General features: G+C 31.5%; 1 protein-coding gene across 1 annotated transcript in view; it reads left to right on the forward strand.

The window, feature by feature from the left end:
* LOC106594268 (butyrophilin subfamily 3 member A2) overlaps positions 1 to 14,320 on the forward strand; it is a 68,451-nt gene that overhangs the window by 38,170 nt on the left and 15,961 nt on the right. The window lies entirely within an intron of this gene.

Consider the following 14,320-nt stretch of genomic DNA (forward strand, 5'->3'; position numbering starts at 1 on the left):
GATATATAGGTGTTATAATGGTTCTACCTGACATACAGTAGATATATAGGTGTTGTCATGTGTTATAATTGTTCTACCTGTCATACAGTAGATATATCGGTGTTATAATGTATTATAATGGTTCTACCTGTCATACAGTAGATATATAGGTGTTATAATGTGTTATAATGGTTCTACCTGGCATTCAGTAGATATATAGGTGTTATAATTGTTCTACCTGACATACAGTAGATATATAGGTGTTATAATGTGTTATAAATGTTCTACCTGTCATACAGTAGATATATAGGTGTTGGAATGGTTCTGCCTGTCATGCAGTAGATATATAGGTGTTGTAATGTGTTATAATGGTTTTACCTGTCATACAGTAGATGTATAGGTGTTATAATGTGTTATAATGGTTCTACCTGACATACAGTAGATATATAGGTGTTGTAATGTGTTATAATGGTTCTACCTGACATTCAGTAGATATATAGGTGTTATAATTGTTCTACCTGACATACAGTAGATGTATAGGTGTTATAATGTGTTATAATGGTTCTACCTGTCATACAGTAGATATATAGGTGTTATGGTTCTACCTGTCATACAGTAGATATAGGTGTTATAATGGTTCTACCTGGCATACAGTAGATTTATTGGTGTTATAATGTGTAATAATGGTTCTACCTGGCATACAGTAGATATATTGGTGTTGTAATGGTTCGACCTGTCGTAAAGTAGATATATAGGTGTTATAATGGTTCTACATGTCATACAGTAAATATATAGGTGTTATAATGTGTTATAATGGTTTTACCTGTCATACAGTAGATAGATATATGTTATAATGGTTCTACATGACATACAGTAGATATATAGGTGTTGTAATGTATTATAATGGTTCTACCTGTCATACAGTAGATATATAGGTGTTATAATGGTTCTACCTGTCATACAGTAGATATATAGGTGTTATAATGTATTATAATGGTTCTACCTGGCATACAGTAGATATATAGGTGTTATAATGATTCTACCTGGCATACAGTAGATATATAGGTGTTATAATGTGTTATAATGGTTCTACCTGGCATACAGTAGATATAGGGGTTGTAATGATTCTGCCTGTCATACAGTAGTTATATAGGTGTTGTCATGTGTTATAATGGTTCTACCTGTCATACAGTAGATATATATGTGTTATAATGTGTTATAATGGTTCTACCTGGCATACAGTAGATATATAGTGGTTGTAATGATTCTGCCTGTCATACAGTAGATATATTGGTGTTGTAATGGTTCGACCCGTCATAAAGTAGATATATAGGTGTTATAATGGTTCTACCTGACATACAGTAGATATATAGGTGTTGTAATGTATTATAATGGTTTTACCTGTCATAAAGTAGATATATAGGTGTTATAATGGTTCTACCTGACATACAGTAGATATATAGGTGTTATAATGTGTTATAATGGTTCTACCTGTCATACAGTAGATATATAGGTGTTATAATGTGTTATAATGGTTTTACCTGTCATACAGTAGATATATAGGTGTTATAATGGTTCTACCTGACATACAGTAGATATATAGGTGTTGTAATGTATTATAATGGTTCTACCTGTCATACAGTAGATATATAGGTGTTATAATGGTTCTACATGTCATACAGTAGATATATAGCTGTTATAATGGTTCTACCTGACATACAGTAGATATATAGGTGTTGTCAAGTGTTATAATGGTTCTACAAGTCATACAGTAGATATATAGGTGTTATAATGTATTATAATGGTTCTACCTGTCATACAGTAGATATATAGGTGTTATAATGTGTTATAATGGTTCTACCTGGCATACAGTAGATATATAGGTGTTGTAATGTATTATAATGGTTCTACCTGTCATACAGTAGATATATAGGTGTTATAATGGTTCTACCTGTCATACAGTAGATACATAGGTGTTATAATGTATTATAATGGTTCTACCGGCATACAGTAGATATATAGGTGTTATAATGGTTCTACCTGACATACAGTAGATATATAGGTGTTGTAATGTATTATAATGGTTCTACCTGTCATACAGTAGATATATAGGTGTTATAATGGTTCTACCTGTCATACAGTAGATATATAGGTGTTATAATGTATTATAATGGTTCTACCGGCATACAGTAGATATATAGGTGTTATAATGGTTCTACCTGACATACAGTAGATATATAGGTGTTGTAATGTATTATAATGGTTCTACCTGTCATACAGTAGATATATAGGTGTTATAATGGTTCTACCTGTCATACAGTAGATATATAGGTGTTATAATGTATTATAATGGTTCTACCGGCATACAGTAGATATATAGGTGTTATAATGGTTCTACCTGGCATACAGTAGATATATAGGTGTTATAATGGTTCTACCTGTCATACAGTAGATATATTGGTGTTGTAATGATTCTGTCTGTCATACAGTAGATATATAGGTGTTATAATGTGTTATAATGGTTCTACCTGTCATACAGTAGATATATTGGTGTTGTAATGGTTCGACGTGTCATAAAGTAGATATATAGGTGTTATAATGGTTCTACCTGACATACAGTAGATATATAGGTGTTGTAATGTATTATAATGGTTTTACCTGTCATAAACTAGATATATAGGTGTTATAATGGTTGTACCTGTCATACAGTAGATATATAGGTGTTATAATGTGTTATAATGGTTTTACCTGTCATACAGTAGATATATAGGTGTTATAATGGTTCTACCTGACATACAGTAGATATATAGGTGTTGTAATGTATTATAATGGTTCTACCTGTCATACAGTAGATATATAGGTGTTATAATGTATTATAATGGTTCTACCTGTCATACAGTAGATATATAGGTGTTATAATGTGTTATAATGGTTCTACCTGGCATACAGTAGATATATAGGTGTTATAATGGTTCTACCTGACATACAGTAGATATATAGGTGTTATAATGTGTTATAATGGTTCTACCTGTCATACAGTAGATATATAGGTGTTGGAATGGTTCTACCTGACATACAGTAGATATATAGGTGTTGTAATGTATTATAATGGTTCTACCTGTCATACAGTAGATATATAGGTGTTATAATGGTTCTACCTGTCATACAGTAGATATATAGGTGTTATAATGTATTATAATGGTTCTACCTGGCATACAGTAGATATATTGGTGTTGTAATGGTTCGACCTGTCGTAAAGTAGATATATAGGTGTTATAATGGTTCTACATGTCATACAGTAAATATATAGGTGTTATAATGTGTTATAATGGTTTTACCTGTCATACAGTAGATAGATATATGTTATAATGGTTCTACATGACATACAGTAGATATATAGGTGTTGTAATGTATTATAATGGTTCTACCTGTCATACAGTAGATATATAGGTGTTATAATGGTTCTACCTGTCATACAGTAGATATATAGGTGTTATAATGTATTATAATGGTTCTACCTGGCATACAGTAGATATATAGGTGTTATAATGATTCTACCTGGCATACAGTAGATATATAGGTGTTATAATGTGTTATAATGGTTCTACCTGGCATACAGTAGATATAGGGGTTGTAATGATTCTGCCTGTCATACAGTAGATATATAGGTGTTGTCATGTGTTATAATGGTTCTACCTGTCATACAGTAGATATATATGTGTTATAATGTGTTATAATGGTTCTACCTGGCATACAGTAGATATATAGTGGTTGTAATGATTCTGCCTGTCATACAGTAGATATATTGGTGTTGTAATGGTTCGACCCGTCATAAAGTAGATATATAGGTGTTATAATGGTTCTACCTGACATACAGTAGATATATAGGTGTTGTAATGTATTATAATGGTTTTACCTGTCATAAAGTAGATATATAGGTGTTATAATGGTTCTACCTGACATACAGTAGATATATAGGTGTTATAATGTGTTATAATGGTTCTACCTGTCATACAGTAGATATATAGGTGTTATAATGTGTTATAATGGTTTTACCTGTCATACAGTAGATATATAGGTGTTATAATGGTTCTACCTGACATACAGTAGATATATAGGTGTTGTAATGTATTATAATGGTTCTACCTGTCATACAGTAGATATATAGGTGTTATAATGGTTCTACATGTCATACAGTAGATATATAGCTGTTATAATGGTTCTACCTGACATACAGTAGATATATAGGTGTTGTCAAGTGTTATAATGGTTCTACAAGTCATACAGTAGATATATAGGTGTTATAATGTATTATAATGGTTCTACCTGTCATACAGTAGATATATAGGTGTTATAATGTGTTATAATGGTTCTACCTGGCATACAGTAGATATATAGGTGTTGTAATGTATTATAATGGTTCTACCTGTCATACAGTAGATATATAGGTGTTATAATGGTTCTACCTGTCATACAGTAGATACATAGGTGTTATAATGTATTATAATGGTTCTACCGGCATACAGTAGATATATAGGTGTTATAATGGTTCTACCTGACATACAGTAGATATATAGGTGTTGTAATGTATTATAATGGTTCTACCTGTCATACAGTAGATATATAGGTGTTATAATGGTTCTACCTGTCATACAGTAGATATATAGGTGTTATAATGTATTATAATGGTTCTACCGGCATACAGTAGATATATAGGTGTTATAATGGTTCTACCTGACATACAGTAGATATATAGGTGTTGTAATGTATTATAATGGTTCTACCTGTCATACAGTAGATATATAGGTGTTATAATGGTTCTACCTGTCATACAGTAGATATATAGGTGTTATAATGTATTATAATGGTTCTACCGGCATACAGTAGATATATAGGTGTTATAATGGTTCTACCTGGCATACAGTAGATATATAGGTGTTATAATGGTTCTACCTGTCATACAGTAGATATATTGGTGTTGTAATGATTCTGTCTGTCATACAGTAGATATATAGGTGTTATAATGTGTTATAATGGTTCTACCTGTCATACAGTAGATATATTGGTGTTGTAATGGTTCGACGTGTCATAAAGTAGATATATAGGTGTTATAATGGTTCTACCTGACATACAGTAGATATATAGGTGTTGTAATGTATTATAATGGTTTTACCTGTCATAAACTAGATATATAGGTGTTATAATGGTTGTACCTGTCATACAGTAGATATATAGGTGTTATAATGTGTTATAATGGTTTTACCTGTCATACAGTAGATATATAGGTGTTATAATGGTTCTACCTGACATACAGTAGATATATAGGTGTTGTAATGTATTATAATGGTTCTACGTGTCATACAGTAGATATATAGGTGTTATAATGTATTATAATGGTTCTACCTGTCATACAGTAGATATATAGGTGTTATAATGTGTTATAATGGTTCTACCTGGCATACAGTAGATATATAGGTGTTATAATGGTTCTACCTGACATACAGTAGATATATAGGTGTTATAATGTGTTATAATGGTTCTACCTGTCATACAGTAGATATATAGGTGTTGGAATGGTTCTACCTGACATACAGTAGATATATAGGTGTTGTAATGTATTATAATGGTTCTACCTGTCATACAGTAGATATATAGGTGTTATAATGGTTCTACCTGTCATACAGTAGATATATAGGTGTTATAATGTATTATAATGGTTCTACCTGGCATACAGTAGATATATAGGTGTTATAATGGTTCTACCTGTCATACAGTAGATATATTGGTGTTGTAATGATTCTGTCTGTCATGCAGTAGATATATAGGTGTTGTAATGTGTTATAATGGTTTTACCTGTCATACAGTAGATATATAGGTGTTATAATGTGTTATAATGGTTCTACCTGTCATACAGTAGATATATAGGTGTTATGGTTCTACCTGTCATACAGTAGATATAGGTGTTATAATGGTTCTACCTGGCATACAGTAGATTTATAGGTGTTATAATGTGTAATAATGGTTCTACCTGGCATACATTAGATATATAGGTGTTATAATGAGTTATAATGGTTCTACCTGGCATACAGTAGATATATTGGTGTTGTAATGGTTCGACCTGTCATAAAGTAGATATATAGGTGTTATAATGGTTCTACCTGTCATACAGTAGATATATAGGTGTTATAATGTGTTATAATGGTTTTACCTGTCATACAGTAGATAGATATATGTTATAATGGTTCTACATGACATACAGTAGATATATAGGTGTTGTAATGTATTATAATGGTTCTACCTGTCATACAGTAGATATATAGGTGTTATAATGGTTCTACCTGTCATACAGTAGATATATAGGTGTTATAATGTATTATAATGGTTCTACCTGGCATACAGTAGATATATAGGTGTTATAATGATTCTACCTGGCATACAGTAGATATATAGGTGTTATAATGTGTTATAATGGTTCTACCTGGCATACAGTAGATATAGGGGTTGTAATGATTCTGCCTGTCATACAGTAGATATATAGGTGTTGTCATGTGTTATAATGGTTCTACCTGTCATACAGTAGATATATAGGTGTTATAATGTATTATAATGGTTCTACCTGTCATACAGTAGATATATAGGTGTTATAATGTGTTATAATGGTTCTACCTGGCATACAGTAGATATATAGTGGTTGTAATGATTCTGCCTGTCATACAGTAGATATATAGGTGTTATAATGTGTTATAATGGTTCTACCTGTCATACAGTAGATATATTGGTGTTGTAATGGTTCGACCTGTCATAAAGTAGATATATAGGTGTTATAATGGTTCTACCTGACATACAGTAGATATATAGGTGTTGTAATGTATTATAATGGTTTTACCTGTCATAAAGTAGATATATAGGTGTTATAATGTGTTATAATGGTTCTACCTGTCATACAGTAGATATATAGGTGTTATAATGGTTTTACCTGTCATACAGTAGATATATAGGTGTTATAATGGTTCTACCTGACATACAGTAGATATATAGGTGTTGTAATGTATTATAATGGTTCTACCTGTCATACAGTAGATATATAGGTGTTATAATGGTTCTACCTGTCATACAGTAGATATATAGGTGTTATAATGTATTATAATGGTTCTACCTGGCATACAGTAGATATATAGGTGTTATAATGGTTCTACCTGTCATACAGTAGATATATTGGTGTTGTAATGATTCTGTCTGTCATGCAGTAGATATATAGGTGTTGTAATGTGTTATAATGGTTTTACCTGTCATACAGTAGATATATAGGTGTTATAATGTGTTATAATGGTTCTACCTGACATACAGTAGATATATAGGTGTTGTAATGTATTATAATGGTTCTACCTGTCATACAGTAGATATATAGGTGTTATGGTTCTACCTGTCATACAGTAGATATAGGTGTTATAATGGTTCTACCTGGCATACAGTAGATTTATAGGTGTTATAATGTGTAATAATGGTTCTACCTGGCATACATTAGATATATAGGTGTTATAATGAGTTATAATGGTTCTACCTGGCATACAGTAGATATATTGGTGTTGTAATGGTTCGGCCTGTCATACAGTAGATATATAGGTGTTATAATGTGTTATAATGGTTCTACCTGTCAAACAGTAGATATATTGGTGTTGTAATGGTTCGACCTGTCATAAAGTAGATATATAGGTGTTATAATGGTTCTACCTGACATACAGTAGATATATAGGTGTTGTAATGTATTATAATGGTTTTACCTGTCATAAAGTAGATATATAGGTGTTATAATGTGTTATAATGGTTCTACCTGTCATACAGTAGATATATAGGTGTTATAATGGTTTTACCTGTCATACAGTAGATATATAGGTGTTATAATGGTTCTAACTGACATACAGTAGATATATAGGTGTTGTAATGTATTATAATGGTTCTACCTGTCATACAGTAGATATATAGGTGTTATAATGGTTCTACCTGTCATACAGTAGATATATAGGTGTTATAATGTATTATAATGGTTCTACCTGGCATACAGTAGATATATAGGTGTTATAATGGTTCTACCTGTCATACAGTAGATATATTGGTGTTGTAATGATTCTGTCTGTCATGCAGTAGATATATAGGTGTTGTAATGTGTTATAATGGTTTTACCTGTCATACAGTAGATATATAGGTGTTATAATGTGTTATAATGGTTCTACCTGACATACAGTAGATATATAGGTGTTGTAATGTATTATAATGGTTCTACCTGTCATACAGTAGATATATAGGTGTTATGGTTCTACCTGTCATACAGTAGATATAGGTGTTATAATGGTTCTACCTGGCATACAGTAGATTTATAGGTGTTATAATGTGTAATAATGGTTCTACCTGGCATACATTAGATATATAGGTGTTATAATGAGTTATAATGGTTCTACCTGGCATACAGTAGATATATTGGTGTTGTAATGGTTCGACCTGTCATAAAGTAGATATATAGGTGTTATAATGGTTCTACCTGTCATACAGTAGATATATAGGTGTTATAATGTGTTATAATGGTTTTACCTGTCATACAGTAGATAGATATATGTTATAATGGTTCTTCATGACATACAGTAGATATATAGGTGTTGTAATGTATTATAATGGTTCTACCTGTCATACAGTAGATATATAGGTGTTATAATGGTTCTACCTGTCATACAGTAGATATATAGGTGTTATAATGTATTATAATGGTTCTACCTGGCATACAGTAGATATATAGGTGTTATAATGATTCTACCTGGCATACAGTAGATATATAGGTGTTATAATGTGTTATAATGGTTCTACCTGGCATACAGTAGATATAGGGGTTGTAATGATTCTGCCTGTCATACAGTAGATATATAGGTGTTGTCATGTGTTATAATGTTCTACCTGTCATACAGTAGATATATAGGTGTTATAATGTATTATAATGGTTCTACCTGTCATAAAGTAGATATATAGGTGTTATAATGGTTCTACCTGTCATACAGTAGATATATAGGTGTTATAATGTATTATAATGGTTCTACCTGGCATACAGTAGATATATAGGTGTTATAATGATTCTACCTGGCATACAGTAGATATATAGGTGTTATAATGTGTTATAATGGTTCTACCTGGCATACAGTAGATATTTTGGTGTTGTAATGATTCTGTCTGTCATGCAGTAGATATATAGGTGTTGTAATGTGTTATAATGGTTTTACCTGTCATACAGTAGATATATAGGTGTTATAATGTGTTATAATGGTTCTACCTGTCATACAGTAGATATATAGGTGTTATGGTTCTACCTGTCATACAGTAGATATAGGTGTTATAATGGTTCTACCTGGCATACAGTAGATTTATAGGTGTTATAATGTGTAATAATGGTTCTACCTGGCATACATTAGATATATAGGTGTTATAATGAGTTATAATGGTTCTACCTGGCATACAGTAGATATATTGGTGTTGTAATGGTTCGACCTGTCATAAAGTAGATATATAGGTGTTATAATGGTTCTACCTGTCATACAGTAGATATATAGGTGTTATAATGTGTTATAATGGTTTTACCTGTCATACAGTAGATAGATATATGTTATAATGGTTCTACATGACATACAGTAGATATATAGGTGTTGTAATGTATTATAATGGTTCTACCTGTCATACAGTAGATATATAGGTGTTATAATGGTTCTACCTGTCATACAGTAGATATATAGGTGTTATAATGTATTATAATGGTTCTACCTGGCATACAGTAGATATATAGGTGTTATAATGATTCTACCTGGCATACAGTAGATATATAGGTGTTATAATGTGTTATAATGGTTCTACCTGGCATACAGTAGATATAGGGGTTGTAATGATTCTGCCTGTCATACAGTAGATATATAGGTGTTGTCATGTGTTATAATGGTTCTACCTGTCATACAGTAGATATATAGGTGTTATAATGTATTATAATGGTTCTACCTGTCATACAGTAGATATATAGGTGTTATAATGTGTTATAATGGTTCTACCTGGCATACAGTAGATATATAGTGGTTGTAATGATTCTGCCTGTCATACAGTAGATATATAGGTGTTATAATGTGTTATAATGGTTCTACCTGTCATACAGTAGATATATTGGTGTTGTAATGGTTCGACCTGTCATAAAGTAGATATATAGGTGTTATAATGGTTCTACCTGACATACAGTAGATATATAGGTGTTGTAATGTATTATAATGGTTTTACCTGTCATAAAGTAGATATATAGGTGTTATAAAGGTTCTACCTGACATACAGTAGATATATAGGTGTTATAATGTGTTATAATGGTTCTACCTGTCATACAGTAGATATATAGGTGTTATAATGGTTTTACCTGTCATACAGTAGATATATAGGTGTTATAATGGTTCTACCTGACATACAGTAGATATATAGGTGTTGTAATGTATTATAATGGTTCTACCTGTCATACAGTAGATATATAGGTGTTATAATGGTTCTACCTGTCATACAGTAGATATATAGGTGTTATAATGTATTATAATGGTTCTACCTGGCATATAGTAGATATATAGGTGTTATAATGGTTCTACCTGTCATACAGTAGATATATTGGTGTTGTAATGATTCTGTCTGTCATGCAGTAGATATATAGGTGTTGTAATGTGTTATAATGGTTTTACCTGTCATACAGTAGATATATAGGTGTTATAATGTGTTATAATGGTTCTACCTGACATACAGTAGATATATAGGTGTTGTAATGTATTATAATTGTTCTACCTGTCATACAGTAGATATATAGGTTTTATGGTTCTACCTGTCATACAGTAGATATAGGTGTTATAATGGTTCTACCTGGCATACAGTAGATTTATAGGTGTTATAATGTGTAATAATGGTTCTACCTGGCATACATTAGATATATAGGTGTTATAATGAGTTATAATGGTTCTACCTGGCATACAGTAGATATATTGGTGTTGTAATGGTTCGACCTGTCATAAAGTAGATATATAGGTGTTATAATGGTTCTACCTGTCATACAGTAGATATATAGGTGTTATAATGTGTTATAATGGTTTTACCTGTCATACAGTAGATAGATATATGTTATAATGGTTCTACATGACATACAGTAGATATATAGGTGTTGTAATGTATTATAATGGTTCTACCTGTCATACAGTAGATATATAGGTGTTATAATGGTTCTACCTGTCATACAGTAGATATATAGGTGTTATAATGTATTATAATGGTTCTACCTGGCATACAGTAGATATATAGGTGTTATAATGATTCTACCTGGCATACAGTAGATATATAGGTGTTATAATGTGTTATAATGGTTCTACCTGGCATACAGTAGATATAGGGGTTGTAATGATTCTGCCTGTCATACAGTAGATATATAGGTGTTGTCATGTGTTATAATGTTCTACCTGTCATACAGTAGATATATAGGTGTTATAATGTATTATAATGGTTCTACCTGTCATACAGTAGATATATAGGTGTTATAATGTGTTATATTTGTTCTACCTGGCATACAGTAGATATATAGTGGTTGTAATGATTCTGCCTGTCATACAGTAGATATATAGGTGTTATAATGTGTTATAATGGTTCTACCTGTCATACAGTAGATATATTGGTGTTGTAATGGTTCGACCTGTCATAAAGTAGATATATAGGTGTTATAATGGTTCTACCTGACATACAGTAGATATATAGGTGTTGTAATGTATTATAATGGTTCTACCTGTCATACAGTAGATATATAGGTGTTATAATGGTTCTACCTGTCATACAGTAGATATATAGGTGTTATAATGTATTATAATGGTTCTACCTGGCATACAGTAGATATATAGGTGTTATAATGGTTCTACCTGGCATACAGTAGATATATAGGTGTTATAATGGTTCTACCTGTCATACAGTAGATATATTGGTGTTGTAATGATTCTGTCTGTCATACAGTAGATATATAGGTGTTATAATGTGTTATAATGGTTCTACCTGTCATACAGTAGTTATATTGGTGTTGTAATGGTTCGACGTGTCATAAAGTAGATATATAGGTGTTATAATGGTTCTACCTGACATACAGTAGATATATAGGTGTTGTAATGTATTATAATGGTTTTACCTGTCATAAAGTAGATATATAGCTGTTATAATGGTTGTACCTATCATACAGTAGATATATAGGTGTTATAATGTGTTATAATGGTTTTACCTGTCATACAGTAGATATATAGGTGTTATAATGATTCTACCTGGCATACAGTAGATATATAGGTGTTATAATGTGTTATAATGGTTCTACCTGGCATACAGTAGATATAGGGGTTGTAATGATTCTGCCTGTCATACAGTAGATATATAGGTGTTGTCATGTGTTATAATGGTTCTACCTGTCATACAGTAGATATATAGGTGTTATAATGGTTCTACCTGACATACAGTAGATATATAGGTGTTGTCAAGTGTTATAATGGTTCTACCTGTCATACAGTAGATATATAGGTGTTATAATGTATTATAATGGTTCTACCTGTCATACAGTAGATATATAGGTGTTATAATGTGTTATAATGGTTCTACCTGGCATACAGTAGATATATAGGGGTTGTAATGATTCTGCCTGTCATACAGTAGATGTATAGGTGTTATAATGTGTTATAATGGTTCTACCTGTCAAACAGTAGATATATTGGTGTTTTAATGGTTCGACCTCTCATAAAGTAGATATATAGGTGTTATAATGGTTCTACCTGTCATACAGTAGATATATAGGTGTTATAATGTGTTATAATGGTTCTACCTGTCATACAGTAGATATATAGGTGTTATAATGGTTCTACCTGTCATACAGTAGATATATAGGTGTTATAATGTGTTATAATGGTTTTACCTGTCATACAGTAGATATATAGGTGTTGTAATGTATTATAATGGTTCTACCTGTCATACAGTAGATATATAGGTGTTATAATGGTTCTACCTGTCATACAGTAGATATATAGGTGTTATAATATATTATAATGTTTCTACCTGGCATACAGTAGATATATAGGTGTTATAATGGTTTTACCTGTCATACAGTAGATATATAGGTGTTATAATGGTTCTACCTGACATACAGTAGATATATAGGTGTTGTAATGTATTATAATGGTTCTACCTGTCATACAGTAGATATATTGGTGTTTTAATGGTTCGACCTCTCATAAAGTAGATATATAGGTGTTATAATGGTTCTACCTGTCATACAGTAGATATATAGGTGTTATAATGTGTTATAATGGTTCTACCTGTCATACAGTAGATATATAGGTGTTATAATGGTTCTACCTGTCATACAGTAGATATATAGGTGTTATAATGTGTTATAATGGTTTTACCTGTCATACAGTAGATATATAGGTGTTGTAATGTATTATAATGGTTCTACCTGTCATACAGTAGATATATAGGTGTTATAATGGTTCTACCTGTCATACAGTAGATATATAGGTGTTATAATATATTATAATGTTTCTACCTGGCATACAGTAGATATATAGGTGTTATAATGGTTTTACCTGTCATACAGTAGATATATAGGTGTTATAATGGTTCTACCTGACATACAGTAGATATATAGGTGTTGTAATGTATTATAATGGTTCTACCTGTCATACAGTAGATATATAGGTGTTGTTATGGTTCTACCTGTCATACAGTAGATATAGGTGTTATAATGGTTCTACCTGGCATACAGTAGATTTATAGGTGTTATAATGTGTAATAATGGTTCTGCCTGGCATACATTAGATATATAGGTGTTATAATGAGTTATAATGGTTCTACCTGGCATACAGTAGATATATTGGTGTTGTAATGGTTCGACATGTCATAAAGTAGATATATAGGTGTTATAATGGTTCTACCTGTCATACAGTAGATATATAGGTGTTGTAATGTGTTATAATGGTTTTACCTGTCATACAGTAGATAGATATATGTTATAATGGTTCTACCTGACATACAGTAGATATATAGGTGTTATAATGGTTCTACCTGTCATACAGTAGATATATAGGTGTTATAATGGTTCTACCTGGCATACAGTAGATATAGGGTTTGTAATGATTCTGCCTGTCATACAGTAGATATATAGGTGTTGTCATGTGTTATAATGGTTCTACCTGTCATACAGTAGATATATAGGTGTTATAATGGTTCTACCTGACATACAGTAGATATATAGGTGTTGTCAAGTGTTATAATGGTTCTA

Source organism: Salmo salar, chromosome 02, assembly GCF_965601325.2.
Source record: "Salmo salar chromosome 02, fSalSal1, whole genome shotgun sequence".
NCBI classification, from domain to species: domain Eukaryota; kingdom Metazoa; phylum Chordata; class Actinopteri; order Salmoniformes; family Salmonidae; genus Salmo; species Salmo salar.